Source organism: Anastrepha obliqua, chromosome 5, assembly GCF_027943255.1.
Source record: "Anastrepha obliqua isolate idAnaObli1 chromosome 5, idAnaObli1_1.0, whole genome shotgun sequence".
Classification (NCBI taxonomy): Eukaryota; Metazoa; Arthropoda; class Insecta; order Diptera; family Tephritidae; genus Anastrepha; species Anastrepha obliqua.
This window is the reverse complement of record NC_072896.1, coordinates 85,599,396-85,621,085: the sequence shown is the minus strand read 5'-3', so window position 1 is coordinate 85,621,085 and position 21,690 is coordinate 85,599,396. Positions and strand designations below refer to the sequence as shown.

The 21,690-nt window shown below is 37.6% G+C and overlaps 1 protein-coding gene across 1 annotated transcript in view; it reads right to left on the bottom strand.

The window, feature by feature from the left end:
- LOC129248858 (cadherin-related tumor suppressor-like) overlaps positions 1–20,958 on the bottom strand; it is a 38,984-nt gene extending 18,026 nt beyond the window's left edge. The window contains exon 1 of the mRNA XM_054888470.1: positions 20,882–20,958. The gene's annotated coding sequence lies outside the window, so the exon portion shown is untranslated. The remainder of the gene's footprint in view (positions 1–20,881) is intronic.
- Positions 20,959–21,690: the final 732 nt, after the last annotated feature.

Here is a 21,690-nt window from a genome sequence, read left to right as displayed (position 1 = left end):
TTTATTATAAATAATTTATTTATTATAATAAATTTTATTAATATTTATAATAATTACATATTATGCTCATCGATGGAGAATTTCACAGCATTGCTGATCGGAGGTGGCGAGTGGAAACTACTTGCGTTACTACCAGACAAATCTGGCCATCCTACAATCTGAAACAGACAAAAACCCTTATAAGTCTTTCGAAACACGAACTAAGGCATATAACATCTCTTATCACCGGCCACTGCCTTTTGGGCACTCAGGCACGTCGGCTCGGGGTTCCTCAAAACGACCTGTGCAGATACTGCGAGGACGAAGATGAGGAAGTATCGAGCAGACATTTGCTGTGCAGTTGTCCGGGTCTAGCCAGAAGTCGACTCGCTCTTCTAGGCTCTCCAACAATTGACAATCTTTCAGTACTCTCGGACCTGAAAATCGAATCTCTCATCAAATTTTCGAAACGAATTAATATCTTTGATCAAAATCTACAATAAAAATCTCGGTTAGGTGGGGAATTCATTTAAAATAATGAGCTCTAGGACAACACAACGGACCCAACTTGCGGTCTATGTGGCACTCCGATGCGGGGTCACCCTTAAACCAACCAACCAAATATAAATTATTATGAATATTTATAAGTAAAAATATAAAACGTTAAAAAAGCTATATAAAATAAAAATAAAAAAATATAATAAAGTTAAACAAAATTAAATAAAATAACATAAAATAAAAAAAAAAACAATATAATAAAGTGAAACAAAATTAAATAAAATAACATAAAATAAAATAAAATAAAATAAAATAAAATAAAATAAAATAAAATAAAATAAAATAAAATAAATAAAATAGCAATCGCACGGGCGTAGAACTTGGACTACGCTCCACCAGAGCACAATCCCTTGAAAATTTTATCCGGGATGTGTAATCTCCGGCAATAGCCGAGATGGATTAAGCTAAAACAAAAAAAAAAAAAAATAAAATAAAATAAATGAATTAGAACGCTTTTCCGAAAACGTTTATGTGAAATGTTTGACGAAAAATATCCGCAAATGAACGTGTCAGAGCAAAACTTGTCTGATCAATTAAGAGCAATACGCAGACATGATTACATCACAGAAGCAAGAAGGGAAGAGACTACTCAGGAAGTGGCGAGAGAGCTCAGTAACAACTCTGGAGACACAGCAAGCTCTGTGCAACCAAACAACACACCACAGGGTGGTGGTGTGGATGCAGAGAACGAACAGAATGTTCCTTTAATTATTGAGGCCGTCAACGACAAAGCAGAATCAATAGATTTTGAATGCGCGTATAATAGTTTTCATGAAAATTATGCGAAATATAGGAGAATGCCTGTGACGAATCTGTCGCACTTGCCAAAACTAAATACCTCTAGAAAACTCGGAAAATTAGTTGACTATTACAACGCTGTTGTATTACCGGACACACTGAACGAAGCGATTAGTCTCGAAGAACTAATAATAGTCATATACTGCGTTGCTAAAACTATTTCTGAAATAATCATTAACAAACATTATGAGAACAATCAACACAATCAGAAGCCAAAACACTCCAGATCAACTGACAAGAATAATAAACCGAAGTGGTTGATAAGACTCGATAAGAACATTGAAGAGCACCGCCGAAAAATAGGAAAAAAAACAGCATTGGTAGATGGAAACACCTTCGGACGGTCCAAACCACATTACATGAACGAGGGGATGACGGATTTGATAGATAATTTCTAATATAATGATTCATATTTGAAGTAGGCTTCGACGCCGGTAGGTAGGTTGATAGGTAGAAGTCATAGTCGGTCTTAGGGCGTTGCTGATCCATGTACTTCTCCCTGCTACTTCTCGTTAAACCATTTTATTTGAAGTGCAATCCCATGGAACTGGCTAACACTTATATCCCTAAGGTCATTAGTATCATTCAAAAACGATGAGTCCAAGTATCTAAACCACGCAGTATAGTGACAGAGAAGATGTCTGACAGACTCTTCCTCCTTCTCATTCTTGCAGTTTTTGCAATAGTCGAAATGAGCTACGTTCAATCTTTGAGCTTGCCAACCTAGAAGATGTGCGATCAAACCAACTAACATTGAGACGTTTTTCCTTGACCGATTAAGTAGCGCCTTTGAGCGATTAGCGTCCCATTTTGAGCAAACTCTTCTTGTAACGTTCCAAGTCAGACTATCAATCCATAATCAAAATGGCATCTTTTTGCTAATTGGGTCAGGGCTGTGTCACTCAGACAAAAACTCCACCACCATCAGTCCATCTCCTGTTGGCTGAAGTGACAATTCAATTGTACCATGCAATTTACAGATAGAGAGGGGTATGCCTACAATCTTCATACCAAAAGCGAGACGAGTGGTGGTGTCCTCTCTCACAAGTTTGTCTGCCTTACAATTCCGCCAACAGATGGCGTAACTTGATTATTATTCCATCGATCCACATTTCCAAACATTCATTGGAGAGCTACTGTCGTAAGGCACAAACGTCAGTATACGTTTTTTATTTGAAGCGTAAACAACAATATTTTTACCACACTTGAAAATGTCGAATTTCGTGCCAAATAATGTGTTTTTGCGGGGAATTCTTTAATATGAAGAAAAAAGCAGCCGAAAGTCATCGTATCTTGGTGGAAGTTTATGGTGAGCATGCTCTAGCTGAGCGAACGTGCCAGAAGTGGTTTGCACGCTTTAAAAGTGGTGATTTTGGCCGCGCCGCCAAAGTTCATGGATACCGAATTGGAGGAATTGCTCGATCAAGATCCGGCTCAAACGCAAGAAGAGGTTGCAAAAACTTTGGGAGTTGATCAATCAACCATTTCCAAACGTTTAAAAGCCATGGGAATGATCCGAAATTCAAATTTCGAAAAAAAACCGCACGAACTTATTCATAGACCATTATATCACTATGCCTTGGCCCACATATTGAATGTATGCGGAAATTTTCAGCCATCTCGTTAAGAGATGCGATTTGGAGCAATGATGGAATTAGTGAGAACCCCAGCAAAGGATTTAATCATCGTCGTTTGGCTATCGGAGTGAATATAGATTTCTTCAAAGGGGGCACCTTTTTCCGAACTAGACAGCAACCTCATTAATGGCTAGTCTAAAATACGCTACAGTGATTAGGAAAAAGAGCTGCAACGCGTTCCCCCCAACAGACGGTTCTACGTTACCCGAACGACCTGGACTTATTATATACCCGGGCAAGGACTGTCAATTCAACAGAACTCCCCGTACATATATAGAATATCTTTTTGCTGCTACAACAAAACAGCAAGCTGAAATGCTACTTACAGTAAAGGGCAAAGCGAACTTTATAGTCTAGCTTTGAAGCAGCAAGAAAATAAGTGTTAACAGTTTTTCCGACCAGATGTATTGTCAATTCACTCACGTCTAGCCGGAATTCTATTACTAGATAACCGATTAAAATATGGTACATTCAAGCAATAGTCAACAAGTTGCGCCCCAACCGGGTGCTATGGCTCAGTGTCCAAGACCTAAATCGCGCCATTGATTAGTTGCGACAGGCCGTGCAGCAGCGTTACCTGCATTATGTTTAGCAACCAAGTTCAGGGTAGAAGAATAAGAGACGCATTTAACTTTTTTTACATTTTGTGAGTAGTAACACGGTCGTGAAAGGGTTAATCCTGCTCATTTTCAACGCACCAAAAATATGTGTCACCCACTGCCCTAAACATGAATTTGAATTGTGACCCATTTTCTCGCACTTTTGCGCTATTTTCATACTTGGTTCCTATTTATTTGTTTTTTTCCCCTCACAGTGTGTCACTAAACCACTCATTTAGCACTCACAAGGTGAAAAAAACTAAGCTAATTAACAAAGTGTTCCTTTCTGTATTTTAATGGTTAACCCAATTTTTACAATCGTAAATTTTATTGCAGTGTAAATGTGTTAAAATGAAACGGTTTTTTGTGTTTGTTATTTTGTTTTTTTTTTTCTTTTTTTTGTGGCAGCGCATGTGGAGCAACCAAGACTGGATTTTCCTTTTTAATGGCGCAGTCGGTTTTTCGTCTAATTTCGTTGAGGCTGTGGCACTAACTTTCAACTCCACCAACTTGGCTCAGCGGTAGTTATGTATGTGTGTGTGTATATACATATGTATGTGTGTATTCTAAAATTCGTCAGCAGCTGCTTTTAATGACAAGAGGTCAAATTAAGCACAGAACAGCTAACAACTGCAGGAATTTAAACTGTAACAATAAAGCACATTGCAACAACAAAAATGCAAAACTTAACGCAATATAAATTTCATAACATCACAAAGTAAAATAAAAAAAAAATACGAAAAAAACATAAAAAGCAACAATTGCTATAAAAACAACAATTAATAGCATCCATAAACATTCTAGCGCCGTAAAGCAAAAACAAAATTTTAACACTGGCGTTACAAATTCTATGTTACCATTATTGAGCATAGCGCGTCCATTGTCGCTACCAACGCTGCTGCTGTAAATTATTCTTGGATTTGAGGCTGAAAATGAAGCAGTAGTGGCGGCCAATATGCAATGCGCGCGACGTACTTGACCGACAATTAAAAATGGCAATGAATCATTGCGTTAAATCAAGTTTGTTGCTTAAGTCTTTGGCGTGCGTACATGCGACTGTGTGTGCGTGTGTTTGTGCCGACCGCCTTCTATGCCATGTTGCCTGCCGGCTATGATGTGTGGCAAAGTTTACGGGTTTTTATTGGAAAAATGCTGATATAAAAATTTGTTGCAAAATTTTTGCACAAAATTAGTGTCGTTTTTTTTTCGTGTTTTCTGGCTCATCAAAAACTATCAGCAGTCAAGCGGCCAGGCGGCAGTTGCGGCTGTTAGCAATCGGTGCACGAATTGTCGAGTTTCTTGCGAAAATTGCACAAGAATGTCAATTTGCTGTAGTCTGCTTTTTTGTAGCCTGTCTGTGTGTATGTGTGTGTGTTTTTCTGTGTGTCTTTGCTTTAGCGGTTGATGTTCTTTCACAATTAAAGTGTTTTTAATGTTATTTCATTTTCATTTCTGATTTGATTTTCGGCCGCCTTGCATGCCCGTCGTTTAGCCTCTGCTTTGCTTCTTTAATGAATTTTGTTTAATTTTTGTCTGTGTAGAGATCGTTGTAATTGTATTTTGTTCACATAAGAATGCCGTTTGTTTTGTTTTTTTTTTGTATTCATTTTTATAGCGCAACTTTTCATTTGGTAATTGATTTGAGTTGCATTGCAAACAGCGGTGGCATTCGTCATACGAAATTATGAATGCGCGTCATCAAGACCGATACACCAACTCACACATACGAATACACAAGTACATGCATGCCATGTATTGCCACTTAAAATGTGAACAGCAAGTTTTCGAAATGAAATTCACTTTTGAAATGCATTGTTGAAGCAAGCAGCCAGAAATTGAGGGGAAAGAAACAACGAACAAAGAAACCAGTGGCAGTTAAAGCCTGCATTGAGAGTCATGGAGTGGTGAGCGGAAATATGCATCTCGTGTTTTCAATACCCCAGTGCAATCATTGGCTGGTTTAGGAAGTGGCTTCATGGAGATTTTGGGGAAAGGCGCTACCACAGCAAAGTAGCCAAAAAGGCAAGTTGTCTTGACAAATTAAAAATGCACAGCGTGTAACAGCGGTGACTGCAGCAAGCGAGAGTAGGGGAGGGCTTTGAAAATGCAAAGAGTAGCAAACGCGGCGAGGGAAGGAATCGCAAATACAAAAAGTAGCAGGCGCGAGTAGGGGAAGGCCGCACAAAGGCAAAGAGTAGCAGACGCAGCGAGGAAAGGAATTACAAATACAAAGAGTAGGAGTAGGAGACGCAAGTAGGGGAAGGCCTCGCAAATCCAAAGAGTAGCAGACGCAGCGAGGGAAGGAATTACAAATACAAAGAGTAGCAGGCGCGAGTAGGGGAAGGCCGCACAAAGGCAAAGAGTAGGAGACGCAGCGAGGGAAGGAATTACAAATGCAAAGAGTAGCAGGCGCGAGTAGGGGAAGGCCGCACAAAGGCAAAGAGTAGCAGACGCAGCGAGGAAAGGAATTACAAATACAAAGAGTAGGAGTAGGAGACGCAAGTAGGGGAAGGCCGCACAAAGGCAAAGAGTAGCAGACGCAGCGAGGAAAGGAATTACAAATACAAAGAGTAGGAGTAGGAGACGCAAGTAGGGGAAGGCCTCGCAAATGCAAAGAGTAGCAGACGCAGCGAGGGAAGGAATTACAAATGCAAAGAGTAGGAGTAGAAGACGCAAGTAGGGGCAAGCCGCACAAAGGCAAATAGTAGCAGCCGCTGAGGCAAAAGTAAAGGTTTGACGAGCCACTGGCTGCTTTCTTCCGATTAAATGCTTGAACCCCTTTGGACCCAAACAAAACTTCGCAGTGGAAATAACGAAAATTCTTTATTTTTCCTTGATTAAGTTAGGTTAGGTTGGTATGGTTGCCAAAAGAATGAGCACACTTGGACGAAAATTCGTCCTTTGAGATATCATTATGAAGGAGGTGAAGTGAAAGAGAAAGACCGATGGGATTTAGGGAGAGGGCGGAAAGAGGTGGTGCTAGCATGGTTGGGAGCGTGTGGATTACGAACGATGACTATGCTGCGTTTGCGTCAACCGCTTTGTGCTGCTGATGAAATTCATCAGATTTTTAATGTCAGCGCCAGCTATATCAGCAGGCGTAGCAAAGAAGAGCCAAGATGTCTGGATCTAAGCCCCGCCAGAACAGGGCAGCTAAGGAGAAGGCGCTGAGATGATTCCACCTCATCCTCCATACATCCAGCGCAAAAAGGACTCGAGGTGATTCCAAGTCTCACAGCATGCATTCCTCGCGCATAGTGACCTGTGAGAAAACCCACGAGATTCGAGAGCTGATATTTTGTCAGCCTCAGAAGCTCCCCCGAGCGCCTCCGGTCCACACGTGGCCAGAAGGATTTTGCGACCTTACAACTGTACTTGTGTACTTGCCCAACGCTCGCTGAGTTGGCGCGATGCCCATCTTTCCAACAGCAGACCGCAGGTAGTCAGGGGGATCCCAATTCTCTCCCTTCGCGGGGAAATCACCTCACATGTCCCTTGTCTGGCGCCAGCTCATCCGCCTCACAGTTTCCCGCAATCAAAGAATTCAGACGCAGTCGAAAGTGAGGTTAAGCATTCCTTGACCAGTTTCAAATGCACCGTCACTGACCCGAGGTCCCTTATAGCCGCTTGGCTGTCGGAGTAAATATCTACTTTCTTGACTGTTAGTACGCATGTGAGTAGCCAATCAGCTGCCTCCTTGATTGCGGCTACCTCTGCCTGGAACACACTGCAGTGGTCCGCTAACCTGAATTTGAGTCTGATGGGGAGCTCCTCACAAAAGACTCCTCCGCCAACCTTTCCTTCCTACTTCGATCTATCCGTGAACAAGTTCACCAGGCCCTGTCCCCCAGTGTAGCCCCCCGTCCATTCTTCCCTTGACGGAATATGAATGGAGAAGGTTCCGGTTGGACTAAACGAGAGTATACACGGATCCATTGACAGAGGGATGAACTCGAAGTTTCTAAGGATGCTTGAGTGCCCATAAGTGAGGTTGAGCTTATAGCCTGAGTCCCTCAGTCTGATTGCGGTACGTGTAGCGGCAATTCTGCCTGCGATGTCTACGAGTATCACATTTAACATTGCGTTGAGCGCCAGAGTAGCAGTCGTTCGAACCGCCCCACTGATTCCAATGAGTGCCGACCTCTGAACTCTCTCCAGCCACTTCAACAAATGTCGTCTTCTCTAGTGAGTTCCACCTATGACTCCATATAACAAGATAAGCTTTACAATAGTATTATATATTTTTCCCTGAATATCAGCTGAATATATTCATTTATTTCAAAAAATTAACTATGTATAATGAAAATTTAATCATTTTTTATATATCATTTTTTTATTATATTTTTAAAAATATATTTACGATGAGAAAAAATTGTGTACAATAAAATTTCGAAAAAGTCAGTGTGCAAACCCAAGAAAATTGGGTTAGAATGTACAGTTGGCCTACGCTTAAAAAAAAATTCAAATGATGAAAAAAAAATTAAATTAAAATTTAAGAAATTTTAAAAATTAAATTAATTATTAAAAATTTAAATGATGAAAAAAAAATTAAATTAAAATTTAAAAAAATTTTAAAATTAAATTTATTATTAAATTACTAAAATTCAATTATTGAAATCTTAAAACTTTTATTAATAATGATTTTTATAACAAGTTTCACTTTTCTCCCTGAACAAAAGCCACCTCAACCTGAAGTGTTCGCCTTGTGCGCAATGTCGCAAGTCCTTTTTGGTGGTGCTACTCCGCTCGCCTCAACTCAACTGAACTCAACTCAACTCAACTCATTAAAAGCCATTGTATGTTGGCCTCAATGGTATTTATCGCATTGAAATGCGCATGCTTTTTAAAATATCTTAAAATGCTTCTGTTTGCCACGCCAAGTCCATTGTCATTACCGCTGACTCTGCCGAATATTGCCGAAATTTCGAAAACAAAAAAAAAGACAGCAACAAATATGTTGATAGCGTAGGGATGAGTAGCACCGCAACCCAACTTCTACTGCACATAACGCAACATGCAGTCGATGCAGCAGCCATTAGCAGCTACAAGCAAACACGCACACACTCGCATGCGTCCTCCCTTCGTGTGTGCGCAAGTAAGTAAATGCACCTCGCGCTGACGATTCACGCACATCTAATATGAGACGAAATTTTTTTGCGTAGCCAGTAATGAAATTTGCAATCCTGCCGACCGCCTCCTCCTCCTCCTGCTGCTCCTCCTTAGGCTACCCATTCGTTGGTTGTTTCGCTTCGCATTGCGGACCCCAAAAAAAAGGCACACAAAAAGAGTGGCGGCAGCGCGTTAGCAGAAGGGGCAAGAAATTTCATTAGGATATTTTGCAATTTTGGTACGTCGCTTTTTTTGCGCGACCATCTTGGCTGCTGCTGCAAGACGGCACTTTGTAAAGTCGTTGGCTGCTGCATACAAAATTTGCGGTGGTGCTACAACTTGTGCATGCTAAGAACAAATTCATCATATTTCGTGGTAGATTTGTTGTTGTTGTTGGTGTCGTTGTTAGTTGAGTTGTGCGCAAAATGGAACAAAATCGCCAAGAAAAAATAAATATGGTAAATAAAAAACGGAAAAATAGAGGAAAAAAAAACAAAGTACGCCCCAAAGGAGTTGCATTTATTTTCGTAGCGGAATTTTTACTTTTTTCTGTTATTAAAGTTGTTGCAGCTGACTGTGGCAATGATTCTTGTTATTGTTCGTGTTTCGCTTTCTTTCTTTGCTTTGTGTGTGCGCCCAGCCGCAAACTGTTTATGCTAAAGTGAAAATTTTAAGCGTCTCGAAAATGGTTTTAAAATTGAATTGAAGTTGGTAATTAAGAAGTGGCAGGGTTGGCCGGCAATAACAATAAGAACAACTAGCAAAAAATTCGTACAACAAATTCACATTTAAGTCACAAACTTGTACAACAACATATGTACGTTTACCGAAAAGGCACTAAAACAATAACAACAAGAACGCTACGCTACCAGTAACTGCCCGCAAAGCTGTTTGAGGCATCCGCATAAATTATGAGTGTTTGTGGAAACTGAGCGGCGATGGCCAAACGGTGTTTCAGCATTTCAATGTTGTTGCTTTACTTTGCTTCACTTTGCTTTGCAGGTTTTGCACTTAATTATGGATGCAAGCTTTTTGTGCAAATTTTTAATTATATCTGCGCAATTTTAGGAGCTGAATTAAGAAAATTGCGCGTGGGTAGACAAGAAACCACAGGCAAACCGGGCTGCGGAATGGGAAAATTAAGTATTCAAGTGGAGAAAATTTCAAAAAATTCTAATTTGGATCCTGTAATGTCAAATAAAAATAAAAAAAAATTCATATAATTTAAGAAAAATTTTTTACAGGTTTAAAAAAATGGATTTAACTCACGAAAAGTTTTTTTTAATTTTTAAAAATTTGTTTTAAAGAAAATTTTAATTTAAATTTTTTTTTTATATTTTAGATTAGAATAAAATAATGCACATTAGCTGCAGCTAAAAGTTTCTCAAATAAAAAATAAAATAAAAGATAAACAAATTTCTTAAATTACAATAATTAAAAACAAAATTTTAGATGAACAATTTTTTTCTTAATTTGCTATTACAATTTGAAAAAAAACATTTTTTAATTTTTTATTTGCTATTACAGGATCAATCTTTGGAATTTAAAAAAGAAAGTGTCAAATTAAAAATCCTACTGGAACCTGTAATAGCAAACATTTTTTCAATTAATTTCAGAGATTTTTTTTTCTTAATTTGAGAAAATTTTAACTGCAAAAAAGTCCATTATTTTATTCTAATCTAAAATAAAAAGGTACCATATATAAATTTTAGTAAAAAAAAAATTTTTTTAAGTGTCAAATTAAAAATTTCAAACTAGATCCTGTAATAGCAAATAAAAGATATAAAAAAATCGAATTGAAATTTAAAAAATGTTTCTCAATTTTTTAAATTTGCTCTAGTTTAAAAAAAAAATTCAGCATGGAAATATGTAAACAGTAACATACAGTGGATAAAAAAATTAAGTGAACTTAAAATAAAAATAAAAAAAAAATGTTTAATAAAATTTTTTTAAAAACTGATTTAAAAAGAAAGTGGCATATTAAAAGTTGAAAGATGGATCTACAGGATAATAACAAATTGAAGAAAAGTAAAATTAAAATAAATAAAAAAAATTTAATTTAATTTAAGAAAATTTTTTTTTTATTTAAAAAAGTTTCAGCTACGTAGCATGGAAATATGTTAGCAGTAACATACAGTGGATAAAATAATTAAGTGAACTTAAAGTAAAAAATAAAAAACAAAATTTACCAAAATTTTAATTTTAATTTAAAAAATTAAAAATTAAAAAATTGTATTTTAATTTAAAAAATTAAAAATTTTACTTTTAATTTAAAAACTTAAAATTTTAACAAATTTTTAATTTTAATAAAATTTTCTTTTAAAGGGATTTAGACAGAAAGTTAGTGATTTAATATGAAAGCAAATTAAAAGTTAAAAGATGGATGCTGTTATTGGATAGAAAAAAAATACAAAATTTTAATTTAAAAAATATAAATTTTTTTATTTAGTTTAAGAATTTTTTTTTTTTAATTTTGAAATTGTGTTTAATTAAAAAGTTTTCAATAGCTTGGAAATATGTAAAAAGTACATACAGTGCGCAAAATAATTAAGCAAACTAAAAAAAAAACGGAATATAAAATTTTATTAAAAAATTTTTTAAAATATGAGGCCGGTTTAGGAGGCCGAAATTTTAGTGTTTTTCGAGAATTTTTTGAACAGGGAAGGAATAATCAGAAATTTTTTAAACTTGGAGGGTATTTTACTCATATTTTTGAGTATACTTTAAAATTCTTTCAAGCCATTTCCGCTGGAAGTAGTGGCTTTAGAGCATGCTGTTCATGGGTGGTCGCCATCCGAGTAACTGGCTGGTGGGCATTCCTGAAGTTGTAATTTTTCTCTGTAATCAACAACAATTTTTTTTTTCATTCACAATATTTTTCCTAAGAATATGAACCTAATTGTGATAAAATAGTATTGAAAATTGCATATCTTTGAGGGGCTTGAACACAAAGTAGTTTTTTTATACCATATTTTTTCATCTATTTTGCTTAAAAAAATATTTTTAATGATAATATAATCCCTAAATTAGGTTCATATGAATTAAGATTAAATATGGAATACTCCGCAAAAAATTTATAACGATTGGTCGATAACTTTTTGAGCTAGAGTACCCGCCAGTTGAAAAAAAGTAGTTTCGTTCTAACTAACGCGCGCTACGGTGCGCAAGTGACGGGCAGTCACTTAAGTGCTCATAGTATCGGTAATAATGCGAATTTCGCTTTAAAATTTTTACCACATATTCTTGAGTAATCATACTAACAATTTATGCAATAAAAAAGTCGATTTTCTGACAATTTTCTTGACATTTGCAATAAGACTTTTGCTGTTAGGGTAACATTTTCTGTTAGGCCACTGAACTTCAGTGAACTCAACTCTGAAAGAGAGTCAACGTGCTTTGATAAAACAAAAATTGCATGGAGAATGGGGCATTTATGATTTGTAAGTGCACTAGTGAAAGAGAGTTAATGCGTTTAACAACAAGAAAAGCTCGGTGGAAATAAGCTACATATTTTGTTTTTATTTTTTGCGGATGAGGTGGTTTAAAAGGCCTAATGCGTCATCAAAAGCTGCCGTCGTAGCATTAGACCAGAGACTAAAAACATCCTCCTCATTTGCAACTGTCTCTCTTTTAATGCGCTACATATTAGAAAAGTCGTATAAGAAGCAGGTAATTAAAAAAATATTGTACCGAATAAATGAAAAAATATTTTGTTTTTGTTTTTTACATTAACTTATTTTTATTTTTCATTTTTATTATTATTACATTTTTTTATTATGTTTTATATTTATATTAATTTATTCTATCTTTTTTATTATTATTACATTTATTTATTTGTTTATTTTTATTAATTTTTTTAATTAATTTTTTTATTTTTATTTTTTTTTTATAACATCTTTATTATAACCTTTTTTATTATTATGCTTTGTCATTTATTCCAAAGCAAATTATAATAGAGGGCCATTTAGCTGTTTTGGCTATTGGCTACCCTGCTAATTTAATTAAATGAAAATTAAATTACTACAAACTCGTATTTTACACACATTTCCCGCACATTCTTCACACTTCAATGCGCACTGCGTGTCGGTCCAACATGCTTGGTTGACTATGAAAACGCTTTCCAGTGCTTGTTCCCCATAAGCCACCGTTTCGTTTCAGACTGTAATTTTCCACTGACATGACTACTTTAACTTGCTAATCTGTGAATTACTGTGCCAAGTGGCGCGTGCCAACAGTTTTGTTTTTCACTTAGTAGTTTTAAATAATTATATAACCTGGTGAGAAATTCGCATGTGATTTATGCCAATAGCCAAACTGCGGCCAGTTAGTCAGGAAATGGCATACATACGTTACTGATAGCCATTCACTTGGGAGAGGCCAGGACGATACTTCTGCATACGATCCAAGCAGCTCACAACTTTCGGGACTAGTCCAAGTATCCTCTGGGTAGCTTTGGAACACCCGTTCGGGACGAACTAAGGGCTACGATTTTGGAGCATGCACCTGGCATGCCCCGGCAGTTAATGGGGAAGGTGTCTCTGCGCGGCTGGTTGATGTCCTCGTGAGAGTAAAGGCTGACATCACTGGCATTCAAGAGATGCGATGGACGGGGCAAGGCAAGAAAACTATAGGACTTTGCGACGTCTATTACAGCTGCCATGTAAAGGAGCGTAAATTCGGTGTCGAATTTGTTGTGAAAGAGAAACTTCGTCGCCAAATATTGTCGTTCACTCCGGTGGACGAGCGTCTCGCAATAATCTGCATTAATCCGAAAAAATTCTACTACTCGTTCATTTGCGCCCTCGCCCCGACGGAAGAGAAGGACGTTGCGAACAAAGATTCCTTCTATGACCGAATGCAGCGTTCCTAAGAGCGCTGCCCCCGCCACGACATAAAAATCGTGCCGTTGGTGACTTCAACGTCAGGATGGGCAAGGAGGGAATTTTTGGTCCCACAGTCGCACAGAGGCTGATCGCCTTTGCCGGGGTTCGGAACATGATAGTCTGCAGCACCAGATTCCAGCATAAGAAAATACACCAAGCAACGTGACTGTCTTCAGATGGAAAACGCGTAACCAGATCGATCATGTTGTGATAGATAGAAGGCACGCTTCTGGTGTTTTAGATGTACGTACGATCCGAGGACCCAACATCGACTCGGATCATTACCTTGTTGCAGCCAAACTGCGCACACGCCTCTGTGCAGTAAAAAACGTACATCTAACTACGCAAAGACTGTTCGACATCGAAAAGCTGCAATCACAACAGGCAGCCAGAAGATTCGAAACTCGACTCTCACTCCTGCCCTCAGAGAGTACTGCCCAACAAACCGGCATGCACGAGCAATGGAGCAACATTTCCCGTTCTCTACGTACCGCCGCCAAAGAAGAAATCGCATGCCGGAAAGCTCGAAAACACAGTTGGTACGACTAGGAAAGAAAAGTTACTGCCTATAGAGCCACACTGCGTTTGGGCGCAACGCGACCCATGTGGGATCGCTACCGAGAGCGATTGCTGAAGTTAGAATTCGCAGGGAGTGCTGTAGAGGAGGGGTGTATATTGAAGGTGATAGAAAGTAAATTTGTATGGAATCAGAATGAAATTGAACCAAATTGCTTATATCAGCACTACAAGAATGTTTAATAAAAACAAAACAAAAAATTAGTAGTTTGGTTATTTAATGGACATACACCCGCCACGCGAAAAAATGAGAGCATTTTTTACTAATTAGAATTATTTTTTTTTAGTTTTTTGCTTTTTTTTGGTATGTTCATTAATTTATTTCTATTTTTTATTTTTTATTTCCCAACAAAAATAACTTCAAACTTGATACATCATCATTATAATTTTTTTTTGAGGAGAAGGGTAAGCATCAAAAGCTCGGACTTTAACCCAACTAAGCCTCCCCTCATGTCCTACGGTATGTCCTCCTGGAACTTCACCGTTAAGTAGTAGGTCTGGAGGTTGTTGTGAGTATATTACTACTCAATTGTCTGTTATTGTCATTCTGTTCTGTAAATTGTGTTAAGGAGATCTTTCTAGGGACCTATAGTAAGTGCATATTCCGCGTATTGACAGTTCTTCATGATATCTGCGGCCACTACATATGTAATTTTCCAGTTTTCTTCGTTTTCGCACAAATATGGGTTAAGATTTGTCTCACTTATGTATGTTTTCACCAAACGAACATATTTCGCTCATTCATGAACCGCGGGCATTGAAATAAGTTGCTTTCACAGTTATATTTGGGAAACCGTCTAAGCACGGAGCTTTGTTATTGTCAACCGCCATCACCCGTTCTGTCTGCCGTGGATTTGACTCTGCTTGATATGGGAAATATGTGGAAACCACTACTCGCAATAGGGCTGGTCACGTTAGCTATGGTCCTTAAGGGTCCTCATAACAACCTTATATCCGTCTAAATTCACGTCGCAAAGCTCATTAAAACAGCGGTTTTTGCTAGCCTGTATAGCGTTTTAAAGTGCAGCTTTACAGGTTTTGTGTTGCGATAATAATGTGGCGACGGCTAGTATACCGCGTGCTCGATTCAGTTTTCTGCGCACCCGATTGCTGTCTCCTCTGTTTTTACGATGTGACTATTCCACCAATATTCTGCTTTTCTGTGTGACCTTCCCGACGAGAGATGGTCGCGTCGCAGGACGTGCTGAGACAGTTGCTTACGACAACCGTCATGCCTTCTGCTTTCATTTCCTTAACGCTACCTAGAGCTAGGCAAGCGTTCCAGTTCAGGTTAAAAACTTCGGGATCAAAAAATTGTCTCTTTCACCCTTTTTACTGTGATCTTTGTAAGCGAAAATATTCTTTTCTACGCCTATTGGTATATCGATGGTTATTGCCTTATGATCGCTGTACGTTTAGATGGCATCATTAACTTCACAGTATTTGGCAGCTACAATCTCCCATTTAACTCGACCAATCAGCTGCTTCCAGTTGACAACGCTCATTGTCCTTAGATCATTTACGACAGAATCCAGCCACCTTTTCTGCGATTTTCCTTTGCTTATTTTTTCCACTGGTGCACTGTGAACGCTATGTAGCAGCTCCAATTTTTGGCTCTATCAAACTTTTTACAGAAATTAGAAAAATTCAACAAACTTTTCACCACAATTCATGGTTTTATTAGAAGAATTTCTAGAATAATTTTTGCTATGCAGTTTATACAAAATGAAAGTTTCAAGGGACTAAAAAATCCCCTTTAAAAGAAATTTACTCAAAAAGAAATTCTCTGTTGGTGTTGCCAATTTTCTCCAATTAAAAAAGAATGTCCTGCATTTGTTATATGGTGAAAATTACTAGGAAAAATTATAACAAATTAACGAGATTTTTCTGCAACTTGAAATTTGCACTAGAAATTAATAAGCTAGAAAACTGCAATGGTCAAACTGTTGTTGAGCCTATCATTTTGTAGGGGAAATTTCCATATATAACAACCCATAAGCGCACCTTTAAGCTCTCTCTCTCTCTTTCTCTCACTCTCTCTTCAGGTATGAACACTGACAGCAGCGGGGAAGCATGCGATCACCATGGACAATACTAGTAAATGAATATTTTACAATCCCAACAACAATTCAGAATAATAAAAAATACGAAGACTGCTTGAATGAATGAAATTAAAACGACCAACAAAATAAAGTTAAACACTTCGTTGGTTGAGTGATTTTTTTTAATTTATTTAAGGCGCGTACACATAAATCGTTTACGTCTTATGCTTAACCCTCGCTTTACTATGTGCGCATGATGTGGTATGTGGCACTCAATATAGAGCCTAAAATCTGGATTTCGTAGGCTGCTTAGTTATGCATGCAAATCGAGTAAAATAATGATATTGAATACAGTCTGTTCAAATGTACGTAAAAAACGAACATAGCAAACAGAACAAAGCATAACAATACATATGCACATAACATGACACAGACTTTTGGGTGATGCTAGCACCATTTAAATCACATTGGCAAAGGCGTAAAGCGAAAAGCGTCGGTGGCGAGATGAAAAGACCAAGTCAATGCGACAATAAAGTGATTCATATGCCAAAACTGTTCGCAATAAAGACAACAAACTTTTCTAGTTTTCTTTGCACACTGCAAGAAAATCATACTACGCATAGGCGCGTGTGTGCGTCCCAATGCGCGTCTGCACTGCTTAAATGTGTGTGTGTGTGGGTATAAAGCGCGCCAGACAATTTGCATATGTTTTGTTCTCCAGCAAATGCGCTTCAAAAGCGAACATCTTAAGCCATAAATTAAGCAACACCAACAACAATGCAGCGTCGCAATAAAAATTCTAAACAATAAAATGCGTGTATTCTGTCTACTTTTTGCTTGCAGGCGCTAGCAAAGGTGACATTCTAGTGAATGCTGCCCACAGGCGCAGACGCAGCTGTCAGCCAACTCAACGCGCTTACAGCTCGATAACAGCGACGCTCAACAGCAAAATTAATCTAAAAGTCAGTTAGATTTGTGAAAGAAAAAACCGCAAACGCAGAAGTACTAAAATTAAAAAAAAGAAAGAACAGCAAGAACATTAGATGAACGTATTTGTAAGCGCTAGCCAAGATATTAATTTAAACGAACTTAGGTCGAGCAGACATGGACGCAGCAGGCATTTCATAGCGGTTGTGAAAAATTATGAAATCTCGTAAAAAGCTTTTGTTATTTAAAACACGTTAATGAATTCAAAAACACACAGGCACACGCATACATACATATGAGCGCACATATGCGCTGCCAAGAAAGTGGAAAGCATGAATAGCAGCGAGCCAACCTCAACCGGGGAATAGCAGCTTTCGATGATATTCTAAGCTGCTGGCGCAATCGACGACCACCGCGCCATGCGATGCCAAAAAACAGCAGCTAACAGGCACACAAATATATTATTTTTTTGTTTTTTTGTGTTTTTTATTATTGCTAATGTTGTTGCTTTGTTTGTATGTATGTAGTTATTGTTATCTGTTTTGGTGTAGTTTTCGTTTGAACTTGTTTGCAGATGATTTGTTTCGGTCAATGGCCATTGTTGGCTGGCCAACCGAGGGCGTTAGCGGGGCCAAACGGCCAAACAGCAACTTGGCAGCCAACCAACAAACCCACCAAGCAGGCAACCGACCGCTATGAGCCACCGAGCCACCGTTCTGCCGGGCAAGCGAACGCCTAACTGGTTATAGGGACTGACCGGCTGACTGCCGGGTTGTCTACTTGACTTATTGGTCAGTGCAATGCCATATACTCACACACGAAAAACAAAAAAACTATGTAATTTAAAAAAACAACTACGAGCAAACTAAACAATAGCTAACACACACACACATATACACACTTATGGTTGCATGTGGGCCCCCATATGACTGCAGCCTACAAGTGTGAGTTTATCTGCCAAAAAATGTTATAAAAATCAGAAATTCTTAAGACCTAAGCAACGAACGCGCTCAGCGGCATTCGGCTAGAAGCTATGCCTTGTAGCCTAGCCACTCTAGCCTCGACGTCTATCAACCAACTCGCTAGCCTGACAGTCTGAGAAAGCTCAAATCCCTCGCTTTGTTTCATTTCAGCCGCTCGCTCGCCCATTCGTTCGATAGATTAACGGCCCTTAATTGCCCTGTATGGCTCTGTATGATTTTTTGTTGTAGCGCGATTTATTAAAATCCATTTGCTGGGACTCACTTCACAGCGCATAGCTTACGAACGGCTTATTAATCGGTGTTATCCAAAATATTGTTGAAAAGCATACAAAAGATTATAGGGAAGCAACAAGTCACTGCTACCAGCAGGCAATTTTTTGAAATATTAATTAAAAAAACAAAAAAAACATTTTCACTTGGGCTGCCCTTCACTCTACTTATATGGAAATTTCGATAAAATAAGAACCTAACTCCCTTTGTTCTTTTAAGCTCAGCATGAGCCCATATGTGTAGTTGTATGTTTGTATGTATAGTTGTTTCTATTAATATCCATTAAATTGATTGATGTTTCAAACCGACTATAAATGTAATGAACTGAGTCACCAGTTGTTTTAATATTAGCTGCCGGATGTTGCTGAAACGCTTTAGAAAAAAATAAAAAATTAGAAAGCAAAATAAGACAAATACTAATCCAAAGGGGTTTGTGCTATAGAATTGTGAGAAAATATGCGTGTAGCATTTTTGAGAGATTATAACTGTAAGTTAAAAAAAAATGTTTGAGAAAAATTCAACCTCAGATATTCCCCAGACACAAGAATTGGGTGGTGGAATTTAATCCAAAAAATTTCTTACAAACACATATGCAAATATTATATGTTCCGTATATGTTGCTTTCTGATATAAACTAGTGCAAGAGCGGCTGTACGGTAAATTCAAAAGAATTATATACATATATGCAAGAGTGAAACAAATAATGTCAGATTTGTCAGAATTGTTCATGAAGCAACTAATTAACAATTGTTATTGTACAAATGATCAAGTTTTGGTGTTGAAGTATTCAAGAAACTTGCAAAGTAGGGGAAAGTGAGAGATATCAAAAGAAAGATATCAAATCAAGGATGATAGATACCAGGTTTGCTCGTTAGGTATATTATGATGGGAAAAAACTTTGTGGGGAACTTTGGATTCTAAGTCATTCGTTTCACTAAGCTAAAACTAAATTTTGTGAAACACAAAGCTAATGGCGGCGGCATATCTGTAAAATTCGCTCATAGCCGAATAACGATCTGCTAGGTGGTACACCTCTAACAACTTTTCACCATGGATAAAAATGATATCTCATTTTGAGGGTAAGTTCCAAGTTTTTACTGGAAAAATTTTTACTTGTAAGAATTTTCAAATGAGAAAAACAGCTGATCGCAAAGTAAAAATAAAAATTCGAATTTAAAATAAAAATGGTGATTAAAATGAAAAATGTTAATAAATATTTTTAGATGAAGTCATATGTTAAATAGGAATCGGCCATTGATGCAGAGGTATGTATGTACATATGTACCTTCTGCTCAAATATGAACGAGATGTTATCAATAAAACGGTCCGCGGATGACATATGGCAAAAATAAATTTTTTCTTTTTTGGTAGGACTGTTATAAGCTTACATGGCAAATTTCAGCGTGATATGTCACATAGTTTGTTTTCTGTGCTATTGTAAACAAGTCAAGCTCGAGTGTATTCTTCGAATTCTCTTTTATGACTTCGATTGTCTCAAAATGTTTTCCACGGAGCGGCAACTTGAGCTTGGGAAACAGGAAAAAGTCACATGGAGCTATATCAGGCGAATACGGTGCTTGCGGAACGATATTAACATTATTTTTGTTCAAATAATCGCGAACAAGACGTGATGCTGGTGCATTATCGTGATGCAAGAACCATGACTTGTTGTCCCACAATTCCTTCCTTTTAAGACGAATGTTCTCGCGCAAACGCTTTAAAACGTCTAAATAATATTCGGCGTTAACCGATTTTGCGATTTGTGCGATTTTCAAGCACAATTTTCTTTACTTTTCCGATGTTTTCGTCGTTTACTGATGTTGCTGGACGACGTTCATGAGGCAAGTATTCAACCCATGTACGGCCCTCTTTGAACGATTTGTACCACTGGAAAACACGTGCACGTGATAGAGCAGAGTCCCCATAGGTTGTCTGCAACATTTTTAAGGCATCTGAAGCCGAAATTTTGTTGGAATAACAAATTCTTTGTTCAACTTGAATTTCCATCGCTAAATTCGAAGAACACACTCGAGCTTGACTTGTTTACAGTAGCACAGAAAACAAACTAGGTGACATATCACGCTGAAATTTGCCATGTAAGCTTATAACAGTCCTAGCAAAAAACAAAAAATTTATTTTTGCCATATGTCATCCGCGGACCGTTTTATTGATAACGTCTCGTTCATATTTGAGCAGAAGTTATGTAGTTCTGAACCACAGCCTTTAGTCACAGTTGATGAAGTTTCCGAAATATCATACTAATCGAATGCATTGAAGGTATCAAGGAATCAAGGAAAATATGAAGAAAACTGTGATTGACACAACAATAAAATTGCTAATTAAATTTTCTTCATCTGACAGCGATCATGAAGTGCAACAAATTATTGTGCTAAGCTCGTTATTTTGTATTTGATTTGCTTTATTTTTCTTGTTGGAGCTTAATACGAGACAGCTCAACTGAAAAAAACAATTATGCAATTTTTCCCGCCAAGAATTTAATTAGCTGTTCGTAAAACTTACTTATTTTTACTGATTTTGCGTTCAAGTACTTTTTTTTATATTTTTCTCTTTGAGAGCGAATTCACGGAATTTAAGTTACTGACGAGTCACTGGCTAATTTTTACACGAACAGACCTTATTTTGAGCAGCGGACTCGTACACTTAGCATTGAAAATGTATGTATGTAAGTTTGTGACACCCTTATGACTGTTCATTTCCAAGAGAAGTTATTAAAAATAAATTTTTCTGATCACTACTGTTCTTCTTATTCTTCGATTTACGCGATTTTGGCCGAGTTTAACAAAGCGCACCAGTCGTTCACTGAGCAGTCGGACGTAAATACATATAAAGTGGCCAACCGTAATATGAAGCACCCAGTTTGCCTGGGCGAAACTCGCGATAGCTTCTGGGAGGAATTAGCCGACATGCTTCCCTTGCAATAAATGCTTCCCTGATAAACCTTTTGTCAGGCAGGCTCTGCCGTTAGACGCTCATCTCAATCATCATTCGATCTCAAACTCTCTCAGTTCCTCTGACCGAAGTAAAAAAATAAAGAATGTGAAAATTCAAGTGTGCATAATAATAAACAACAAATTGCATTGCTCGTTGTTCTGAAAGAAATAGCTGCGCTTTGAACAAAAAATGGTCGCGTACGATCTGCTGTAAGTGTTCTGCATGAGGAAAAGAAACAAGTAATACCAAAATCAGATGATCTCATTGCATAAATTCGCTATTTACGCTCTTGAAACCAGGATGATACTCTCTCTAAGCTAACTCTTGCGGTAAAAAAACTCAAAAGCATTGTTGTTAAACCAGTCAATATTCTCTGC